Source organism: Panicum virgatum, chromosome 2K, assembly GCF_016808335.1.
Source record: "Panicum virgatum strain AP13 chromosome 2K, P.virgatum_v5, whole genome shotgun sequence".
Classification (NCBI taxonomy): domain Eukaryota; kingdom Viridiplantae; phylum Streptophyta; class Magnoliopsida; order Poales; family Poaceae; genus Panicum; species Panicum virgatum.
In genome coordinates this window covers 16045993-16057758 of record NC_053137.1, presented here as the reverse complement: position 1 = coordinate 16057758, position 11766 = coordinate 16045993, and positions in this window count along the sequence as shown.

The window sequence follows — 11766 nt, the reverse complement described above, 5'->3', positions numbered from 1 at the left end:
AGTGAAGAGTTACGCTCGAATGAATTTATTGCTGTGTGAAAGGCCCAAAACAGGATGAATAGCTTCGTTTGCTCCTCCTCCTTTTCTGCTGCGGGAATGGTCCAAAACGGAATGATCAGCTCCGTTTGCGCCTTCTTCGTTGCTGCTGTGTGGAAGGTCGCCAATGAAACAAGCAGCTCCGTTTGCTCCTTCTTTGTTGCTGCTGTGCGCAAAGTCTGAAACGGAACGAGCAGCTCCGTTTGCTCCGCAAATGATGTCGTGGTCGAATTCAATCTCCTCTCCATCATTCCTAAGAAAAATAAGAGTGTGCGCGCTTTCATTGTCTAAATATAATGGACAAGAACTTAAGAATGAACTTGCCTGATGATTGAGTTGGCAGGCACGAGTGCGAGTAATAGGACCAAGTGGTGGCAATGTCTCTAGTGCCGGTGTAGGTGCTGCTGTGAGTGTATCGTTTGTATTGATGTCCTCATCAGATCTTTAGACAATCCTTCAAGCGCCATCATATCGCTAGAGTTTGATAGATTGGCTGTCATAGCCAGATTCTCTTCCCCAGCGGAGTCGCTAAAAAGTGTGTTGATGCTTGAAAGGATCTTGATCACGCGATGTCGTAGCCTAGAGGGGGGGGTGAATAGACGTTTCTTCAAAATTTGGCATTTAATCCCTGCTGGGACTGCCTGGACCGGTCAGACCGGTCTGATGGACCGGTCAGACCGGTCTATGCAGGCAGACAGCCCAGTCAGCAAAAACAAGTCCCCTCTCGAGCTTGAACCTATAAGAAACTTGGGATATGTGTCTTGCAGAGTATTTCTAACAATATAAACAAGTTCCTACACACAATTAGAGCACACCCAAGTAGATCGAGCGGAAGCACAATTCAAACTCAAAACTCTAAATGCAAGGTAAGTAAATCAAACCGAAATAGAGATGATGCAATGAAGACACGGTGATTTGTTTGACCGAATTTCGGATTCACCCCGTGCACCCACGTGTGAATCCTACTCTCCGTTGAGGAAGCTCGTAGTGACCCCAAGGTCAAGCTATCTCCTCTTCTCCACTATATGACCATGTGCCCTCTTGGCACACGATTGAAGCCGCAACAAACTTGCCGCTGCTCACCACAACCTTGGGAGCTAGCCGGCGACGCCTAGCCGTCTAGGAGCCGATGCTCCAAGAGTAAGAAATGCTTCAATCGAGTTGGCCGATGCAACCTCAAGTGCTCAAAGCTCGGGAAGTTTCTCTCTTGCTCAAATGACTCTCAAGGAATGGATTCACTCAACCCAACTTAAAGATTCACCTTGAATCAAGCAACTCTCACAAACAGAGGTTGGGGAGGACTCTCCAAGTGCTCACAAGGCTCTCAAGATGTTCTGAAATGTTCTAGCATCAGGACCCACGAATGGGTGAAGTCATGGGGTATAAATACCCCTTCTCACAAAACTAGCCGTTGCCCTGTCAGTGTTAGACCGGTCAGACCGGTCCCCTAGACCGGTCAGACCGGTCTGTTTTGAAAACTAGCCGTTGGAGGCTCACCCTGCTCAGACCGGTCCATTGGACTGGTCAGACCGGTCCCTCTCTGTTTTCTGCAGTTAGCTCTCACTCCTTAGGCTAAACTCTCTAGGGACTGGTTTGAGCACTTTTGGTATTGTCTAAACCTACTGATGTTGCATCCCTCTTTGAGCACTTTTGGTATTGTCTAAACCTACTGATGTTGCATCCCTCTTGATAGTACGGCATACCTATACTCAAGTGCATAAATGAAATATATAATTTCCACGATTACTTGAGCTTCTTCATAACATGATCATGCCGACTTTTCTTCGATCAATATCGTGAGGGCATCAACATCTTCTTTCTTTTGAGCATACCCGCTTTGAGCTAGTGACTTTGAATCTTTGAATTGCATAGGAATGAAATCCTCCTTGATTCACAAGTCATCTTCTTTTCTTGAATAATGACACTCTTCAACATAGAGCTCTCCATGACTCTAGGATCTCCGGCCTTTGACCCGTATCGGTTTCTTTGCTCCCCCCAAGCCATCGCTTGCGCAGCCTCTTGAAACACACCTCTCGGTCCTCTACCTTTATCCTAGCCGTCCATCTTAAACTCATATTGATTTGTGCCATGCATGAAATCTTCATTGTCAATTTGAATTCTCAATTCAATCTTATATGCAAGCCTTCCAATTTGAGACATCATATATGTATCAACTCATGTCTCTTTCTCTTTTGCCTTGCTTGCCTTGATCTTAAGTTAACATCCATTTATCACATGTGACAAGATCTACTATATTTGAGACTATGCATAAGCATATCACATCTCATTCACAAAATCTTTACTTGTCACTTTGAATCCCATCATAGATCGAAACAAGCCTTCGCAAATATTAGAGCCTTTATATTAATCATGAATACTTTGCTCTATTTTCCTTTTCTTGTTTTGTTTGTCACATACACATTATACCAATGGGATAAACACGCTTGCTTGCAATACTTGAGCTATCTCTTTTAATACACATTTCATAATTAAATACCTGTTCATAATCTCATGTAAATAAATTAGTCCTTTAATCGTGTTGTCAATCAATGCTCCAAAACCCACTAGGGCCTAGATGCTCTTTCAATGCTAAAATGCGCCGCCACACGAGCACATCACATGCACCTCACAGAGGGCTCCTTGCAGCGCCTCTACGAGATCCGGTCAGATCGGTTTGGTGGCCGGCCAGACCGGTTTCGCCGGGGAGCCCGACCAAGATCCTATGAATGCTCATTCGAGAGGGACCCTTCGGGGCAAGCACATGCTGAATTGCCCTTGGCTCGGCAGGCCAGCTAGGGCATCTTAAAATGCCATGGTGTTGGTGTTCCGAATCACTGGCTAGTAAATTTGTGTGCGCGTCACAGGAATTGATGGTAATACAAGTAAAGACATGGAATTTTATACTTGTTCGGGCTGAATATCCCTACGTCCAGTTCGAGCTCTCGTGCTCTTGTACTCAAATGTTTGCAGTAGGGGGTACAAACGGGCGAGAGAGGGAGCGAGGGTCCCAAGTCTCTGGTTGTATGCGTGTGTGCGTGCGCGCGTGAAGCGAGTACGGGTGGGAGTGAGAATGTTCGAATGCCCCTTCAAGGTGTACGTCTCCCCTCTTTTATAGCCCAAGGGGAGAGAGTGTACAGGGAGAGAGGAAGGATGGGTGGAGGTCGGGCGACTCCCGACCCCTGCCCACTAACTCTACGGCATGTCCTATGACTTATCTTGACTTGAGTCATCATAATGTCTTGTCCGTACACCTGACACAGTATCCACTGTAGCGATCTGGGGGACGGGATTCTCGCCTGGCATCCGCGTCCTCTATCGCGAGGCATGGCTCTCCGTCCCATCCTGACATGGCGCGTGTCAGCTCGTTACTAGCGATGTCGTCATATGGAGTGGGCGGGGCCCGCCTCCGTCCGGACGGCACGAGCTGGCCAGTCGCCCCCTTTGCTCCGTACAACAGTACAGGGCGGCCACGTCTCTGACTTCCCGGAGCCGCGTTGGGCGACCTGCTTCTGACCGAGGATACTCCCGGTTTCCCGAAGATCCACGACCGTGGGTCATGTGGGCCCCTTCGCGGGGGTCGGCCGAGGCGGAGCTCCCTCACGGAGGTCAGGCGAGGAGAGACCCTTTGCATGAGGGTCGGGCGAGGCAGATTTCTCCCGCGGACATCAGCCATGACGGGCCCCCTCCTTCGGGGGTTGGGGGGTCGGGCGAGGCGGCGCCCACCCAAGGGGAGTGGGCCGTTTCCTCCACGCTGGGCCTCTGGCCCGACGAACATTGTCCTGGGCCTTTTTGTATTGCCTTATATATTTGGCCTTATTATTCTAATGGCCTATGTTTGGGGTACCCGTTATCCTTATCCCCAACACATGGAGACGAAGGAATAACAACATATCAAGGTTAGAAAAGATTAGGGTAAGAAAAAAGGTAAAAAGATAAAAGTATTTGATAGATGCGATTGGATACCCTCAGTCGGCTATGACCCTTTATGTTTATAGGGTGGGAAGGTCTTGCCCGCAAGAAAATTCTTTACAAATCTAAAACATACGAATTACCTTAATTACATTCAGACTCTATTAGTACCGGTCATACCGGTCGACCCGACCGGTCAGACTGGCTTACATCCGGAGTTTCCGGGTCCCATGATCTGGCTGCCAATTTTGGTTATCAACATAGATCACGTCCCCGTACACCACCCGCATAGCGGCCGCCGCCGCCCCTCCTCTTCCACTGGCGCCACCAGCCATGGCGGTGGCCTTCCAGTGGTGCCTCATCTCCCTCCGCCGATCACTCAAGCCGCCAGCCATGCGCGAGAAAAATATAAAAAGAGAAAACAGAGGGGGAGACGGCGGCGGGTGTTGTTGTTCGGTGATCGGGGTGGCGAGTTTTGTTCGGCGATTGGAAGGAAGACGAAGGGCGGCCCTAGCACCCGCGCACGTGGCTGAGGTTCAGAGCGTAAGAAAAAATAGAAGAGAGGGCAGAAAAAAAGAAAAAGAAAGAGCACTTGGGTTCGAACTATGGGTGATGGTTGGGGTCGCGCAGTAGGCATGCAGGAGGGAGGCAGGGGAGCGGCTGGACACGTTGAGGCACATGATCCAAACGTTTCTAGCCCTTGATCATGCGCCGAAGCCTCAGGGAATGAATTCTAGACGTAGATTTTAACGGTGTTATCTTTGTGGGTACAATTCTTTGGGTACATAATTAAGAGTTTAGCTTTCTCTGCAGGGTGTAAAGTCGTGGGTGGATGTAAGGAAGTTTGATCCATCCTTTAGTAGGTAAGAAGATTAATGCCTAAATACTTGTATTGAGTTGCATAAAAGAAATCAGAAGAATTGGCCAAAAATAGATGCACTGAGTTTGTCTTGTTTTTAATGCATTATTGCCTAGATAAAATATATTAAATTGCATATATGAAATCAGAAGAATTGCCTAGATAAATCAAAACATTTTATTCTGCATCAACTACTCGCATTCACATAGAAATCCAACTAGCAGCATGGTCCTTGGTGAAAAAAATAAAAAAATCGATCGAATGATTGCGACCGGCTGAATCTGACCTGGATCCCATCAAACGTTGAGGTGGACGATTTGCGGGCGCGGCCTCCCGGTGCCGTCCCCGAGCGTGGGGTCCTCGGGAGGGAGCATGGTCACGAACATGCCGAGCACGAGCGCCGCTTGCTCCATCGGGATCGGGAGCGCCCGCGCTCCCGCCGGGGCATGGCGGCGAGCTTCTCTCTAATATGCTGGGCAAGGGTTTGTGTTTGTGTTAGCGTGCTGTAACACCCCGCCCCCCAATACCGCACAGCTCAGCCCTACTGAGAGGCGAGCCCTCTTACACATAGCACTTCACTTATGCTTTCATCCTCGCTTCGCGTAAAAGGGTCAACTCGAAAATGCTATGGCTGGAGGACAAAGGCTTATAAGTTGGATCCACCCTTACTCAACTAGCAAGGTGGTACTAATCATGTGCACACAACACTCAAGGGCCACTACTGGGCCATCTAAATTGGGCCGGATGTCACACACCACCCTCAAATAACCTGACGTCCTTGTCGGTCCAACTCACCCACACTGGGCAATTGTCCAGAAACGTTCCCCCTTAGCGCACGCCCGCACGTCTAATGCCGACGCCATATGCCATGCCGTGTGTCCCTACCCGGGCACACACACGCCATGCGCCATATGCCCACACACTGACCCGTACGCGTAACCACGAGGGTCGGCTCTGATACTATTTGTAACACCCCGCCCCCAACACCGCACAACCCAGCCCTTCCGAGGGGCGAGCCCGCTTACACATAGCACCTCACTTACGCTTTTGTCCTCGCTTCGAGTAAAAGAGTGAACCCGAAGGTGCTATGGCTGGAGGACAAATGCTTATAAGTTGGCTCCACTCTTACTCAACTAGCAAGGTGGTACTTGTTGACGCAAAAATCAACACACCGGAATCCGAGGGCAAGTGTTCGCCAAGCTCCGGAAAGTCAACCAAGCGTGCCAGTCAATTTGACTTATAATTGACAAGGGATAAAACAAAGTCAAATTCGAGAGCATATCAGCTAGGATTCCAAATATCTCTCACATAGGCGTATCGGCAGGCTCTGCCTATACAGAAGACGACAAAAGAGTATTAAATGCAAGCGTGTAGTAAACGAGCGCGTCGGCAGGATCAGTCGATGCGTTAAACAATAAAATCAGCTTCGAGGAGCCGATCGCACGTGTGTAATAAGATCTAAACTACGAATGTGTAACTCAGATAATGTAAGCTTGAAACAGATCTAAACCGACTTTTAAGATAACAAAGTGTTACTGCAAGACCTAAAGCCAATCTAATATGCTTCTAAGCGGATAGATGTGATAATGGCAAAAAACATAGGAAAAACTGATATCGATAAATTGTGAATAAATCTAGACGAGAAAACAGTGATGCGCCCGAGATCAAAGCCTAGATAAACTCGATAACTTTTGAATAGATTAGAACAATGCCACAGCGATACGCCCGGTAACTAAAGCTCAAATATACTCGGTAAAACGAAAACTCACCAGCAAACCAAGTCGCTCGAATGTGAGGCGTCCTTGATCAACTTGAAAGAACTCGTCGAAAAGAAAAGAAGAAAGACGAAGTCGCCGAAAAAGTGTAAAGGAATTGTAAAGCGTTTGTTGTATTGGATGTGTATCAAGTTCCTTCGGTCCCGTACAACTGATATATATAGCATAGCGCTACCAAGTCCTAGCCGATTACGGCAAACATTACTTGACTAAAAAGAAAAGACTTCCTAATTTAAACTATACTAAAATATTATAACCGAATCATCAGAATCTTGTAGATTTCGAACTTCCTTCTCCTCTCTTGATTCATCGACAACTCCCCACCGACCGACCATCAAACCACATGGATCAGTATCTTCACAGAATATTCCTCCTGGTCGACCGGCTTCGCTCCATCGGCCGATTTCGATCATGTACATTTTTTGGTTTCTTTCGAATCGGCAACCTTTCCCTTATCAAATCACATTAATTGACACGTGTCAAAAAACAGTGTCAACACATGCCCCCCAGTTTCGGAGTAATTTATTTTGCTCCGAAATTAATTTCAATCATGGTTGCCAACGTTCGAAACAATCTTTGTTCTCCAAACAGACGATTTATCGAATTCCCATTCTGCCCTTGGAACCAAGGCTATAAATACTTCCTCTTTCTTCTTCGCTGGCACTTATTTCTATAGCACCTCTCCGCATCCTCTCTTGCTCAAGGACACATCAGCTTCCGCCGCCACCCACGCTAAGGTTTGAAGACTCAAACTCGAGAACCACTCACTTCATCAATGGCGTCCATCTCCGAGATCTCAGAGGTACTTTCAACTCTTTCGCCCTTACTTTTACTTTTGATTTCTCTTCTGATTTCCTTGTTCACATCTCTTATTTTCGCTTCCGTTTCCAGAATCTTAGGGGTAATGTAATCATCCCGCTGGAAAACCAATCCAGCATGGTCTGCTTAGGTCCTATGGGTAATCCAGATCCCACCCACATAATTAACCTAGAGACCAGCAAACTCTGTGACAATCCAGGTTTTAGGGGTTAAAAATAATTTTTTTGTTGTTTTAAAAATTTAAACAATGATTTCCAGAGCTAGTGTATTTTTGTTATTTTGGAAAAATGTAAAGTCCTTTTTACAAAATAGTTTTGCAAAAGGCAAAATTTCAAAATTTATGAGGGGTTAAAATGTATATTTGATTTTTCACTTTTACCCTGATAAAAAGATGTATTTATGTTCAGGTTTACCCTTGCAATTTTAAAAATTAAGTCGTGTTCTTTTGCATTTTAAAAAGATTTGACGGATTTCAAAATAATTTCAAATCCTTTGAGCTAGTGAATTTTTGCACAATATGAATGTTGTAGGTTTTGAAAAACTGAACAACTTTCATTTTGGGCACTTTTTCATTTGAGCCCTAGATCAATGGGAAATTTTTACTTTACAATTTGACCCCTGGAATTTTTGGAAAATTCCAAAACCACCCCTGCCTTATCTTCTTCTTCCTCCTCTGCTGAAGAACAAGGGCGCCGCCGTTGCCGCTGTTTCCCGCCGTCGTTTGGTCGTTGCCGGTTCTGCCTCACCGCCAGCTGCCTCATGCCGCCTCCACGTGCCTTGCACCAGCCCCCGCTGCCATTTCCTCATCCCCGCTGGCCTCCATACCTCATGCCACGCCGCCCGCCCGCCATCGCCGAGCGCCACCTCACCGGACGCCCCCTGAAGAAGCTCCCCCGCCGCCGAATCCTGCCCATAGCTTCAGCAAGTCAATCCTCTTCGCTTATCCCTCTTCTACGGCCTATAAAGAGTCTAGCCAAGTCCCCTTTCCCGACATCTCCACCGCCACGACCACCATTGGCGCCGCCACTCGACGGCCTCGTCGTGGAGCCGCTTCTCCACCCCAGCCTCACCCAAATCGAGTGCCCCACGAGCTTTCCCTCGCCCTAGCGAAGCTCCCAAGCCTTGATATCTCCCTCTTGCCTCGTCGGAGCACCGCTGCCGCGGCTTAGTTCACCGCCGGCCCGCCTATTCTCGCCGCGCCGCCGCTACAGGCCATCCCAGGCCCCACCCAAGCCACCAATAGGTGCGCATGAGCCCCCTCTTGCTCCTCCCCCACTTTCCCCTCGCTCCCATGGCCTAGGTTCACCGGATTTCGGCCGGCCAGAGCCCTCCCCGCCATGAATTCCGGCAAGGGATCTGATTGCTTTGTTTTAAAACTTCCTAGGGTCTTTTCTGCAAAGTTTTCAAATCCTTTTTCAATGAACTTTGAAAAATCCTAGAAAATGGAAGAAAAATCAGAAAAATACCAAATAAATTTTGTTGTGTTCCTCTCAACTAGATTTACAACTTTGGCTACTAAAATTTGTATGAAACTTTATATTGTGTGCTCTAGTTTAATTATTAGCAAATGAGTAATTTATTTATATCTTTTTAACCCTAGCTTTGTTATACTTGATTTTTTGAAACCTAGAATCCTTTTGCCATGTATAGTCTTGTGTGAAATTTGTGGCCCAAATGCTTGACTTTTGCTTGTTATTTTATGTGCTTTGTTTATTTCTAGCATATCCACCTGTTTTATTTATTAAAGCATGTTTCTATTAATTTCTTAGAATCATATTTTTACCATGGGCTCTACTAATCATATTTAGCTTATGATAATTTTTGGGACAATTTTTTCTTTGTTTAACTTCAGTTTTCAATTTATTCTTTAGTTTTAGAATTAATTCATACATGCTAGTACTGTTCTTTGTTTTTATAAGCTCCATGTTTAGGCTTAATTCATATACATGATCTTTCCTTTTTAACTTTGAGTTGATGTTTTATGTTTAAAACCCTAGTTGTTGAATTTTCTTTTGAATTCAAATTTTAGATTTGAATTCAACCCACCCCATGTTCCTGTTTAGAACTACCCTTGCTTTTCCTTGATTTCAAACCATGTTTCCTAGTGTAATTAGTTTTGTTATTTTATGAACTCTTTGATGTTTACTTTTACTCTATAAACGATTGCCTAGTAAAGTAACACTTTTAAGCTCGGTCTTAAGTGTTTACTTTATTGGATAACAACTTTTTAGTGAAGGAAAGCTATACTTAAGCGCTTCACTAATTTCAAGTACTGCATTGCATATAGAAACGATATCGCTAGTCGACGGAACGTACGAACTCATCCAGGAACCAGACGTGGATATTTCCGAAGCCCAAGTCAACGTTACGGAAGATAACGAAGACCTGAACGTGAACCCGGAATCCGAAAGTGAACTACATGAAGTCCAACCAACGTCACGGAATTAACTGAAGTTTCGAACTTCATTTCGGAAGAGCTGAAGCTTACTAACTTTATAGACTCTACTAAAGGCAAGCCTCGGTGCATAATCATATTATTTTAAATTATGCAACTTATAGTTACTATTTACTTGTGCATTTAAGTTATTGGAGTTGATTGAAAACCTTAGATGCATAATTCTAGATACCTATTGTTTGAAATAGAGTTTGAATAGATGCTATGCTAATAGGATCGGTAAAAGTCGAGTGATTGCCTGTCACTCGCGAGCCCTATAGGAGTTGATTGTTTACTTTTTGCAATCACTATAAGGATCATGAACGGATTGGGTTACTAGTTTCAACTAGTTTCATGGTGGAAATCCATCTGTGTTGATAAAATTTTGCTAAGGCCGCAGTGTGTGGTAGTGTTGATTAAACATTTGAAAGTACTAGCCACATGCCGTAAATATGGTACGCAGCAAGCCTAGTAACCAATCGGCCCGGCAAGTGGACATACCCCCCACTCTCTCTTAGGGATAGGATGAATAAAATGGATAGAATGGATGATATAGAATCTGTAGCGCTACAACTACGACTATAAGGGATGAGGTGTGGTGCCCTATAGTCAGGGAGAGTGGCACTGATCCATGAACCGGAATGAAAGGCAAATGGTTGCTTGGGAGTGACTCGTCAGTGCTCCAAGCGTGTGTGTTAGGTTTACCTTGCAAGGATTGAAATTCGGTTCGAACTGTTCTGCCTCTCACGGATATTGAGACTACTTAATCTCTTTGCCACATGGAGTAAGAAGTGAAACAAAGATGATACTCAATCTTGTTGGATGCAATTAATTCTCTACATGCTTGTATAGATAGGTGCAAACCTAGAATGGTTAATTCAACAAGAATTTGAAAGCTAAAACTTGAAATTAAGGATCTACTCTTTATTGCTTTTCAGCAAAAGAAACTCCAGAGCCTTCACAAACCTTGCATGTCTAGTTAAAGGGCTATATTATACCCTTAGACGGGTCAGTCTTGCTGAGTATTAGTATACTCAGTCTTGATTTTGACCTTGTTTTCAGGTAACCTTTGGAATGCTGGGTGAGATTGATGTCATGTACGGGCTTCATCATGATGTCATATATCGACGCTAGTTATCGTTTTCTTTTCCACTGTTTAAAAACTCTGAAGAACTTATCTACTTTCAAACTTATGAGGTACTCCGTCTAAATTCTCAAACTTAGTTTATAATAACATTTACCATTGAAGTTCGTGTTATAAAATTGTGGTTATTGTAATCTCTGGGCTCACTTTCGAGTGAGGTATGTTGTTTCGATCCGAAATACAGTGGTGTTATCGGATTTTACCCGACACACTGTCAAATTTCTCCATTTGAAGTGCGTGTTAACCATTTTAGTAGTAATAGTAATGGTTAGCGCGCCTAAATCGGATTAATTCTGGCGGTTCGGCCACAAAATCCCTTTGAAATATTCCGATATGAATCTAGATTGGTCTCAGGCCTTCAGATCTTGGACGAGCGTCACCCCTGGATGGAGGAACTGGTTCCACAGGATAGCTATTGTTCAGAGAACCAATTGGGAATAGTACAACATTAGCCAGTGCTTGAACTTGTTTTTATCGGAGATGATTAGAAATGAACCGATGCTTATATCGGCCTCCTATTTTTGGTCTGATGCCATCTATGCATTTATGTTCAATCATGGGCCAATGACACCTACCCTGATGGACGTCGTGATGCTTACTGGCCTAAACATTCATGCTCCCGATAGATCCTTCCACCTCTTAGAAAAAGCCTCCTTCAAGATTGAGACAAAGAGCATCGGCGGAAGGAAAGGATACATCAGCAAGAACATGAAAACTTGATCAGTATCCATCAGAGAGCACACTGCATTTCTCAACATGTGGCCTGAGAAATTTATTTTCTGTGGCAAAG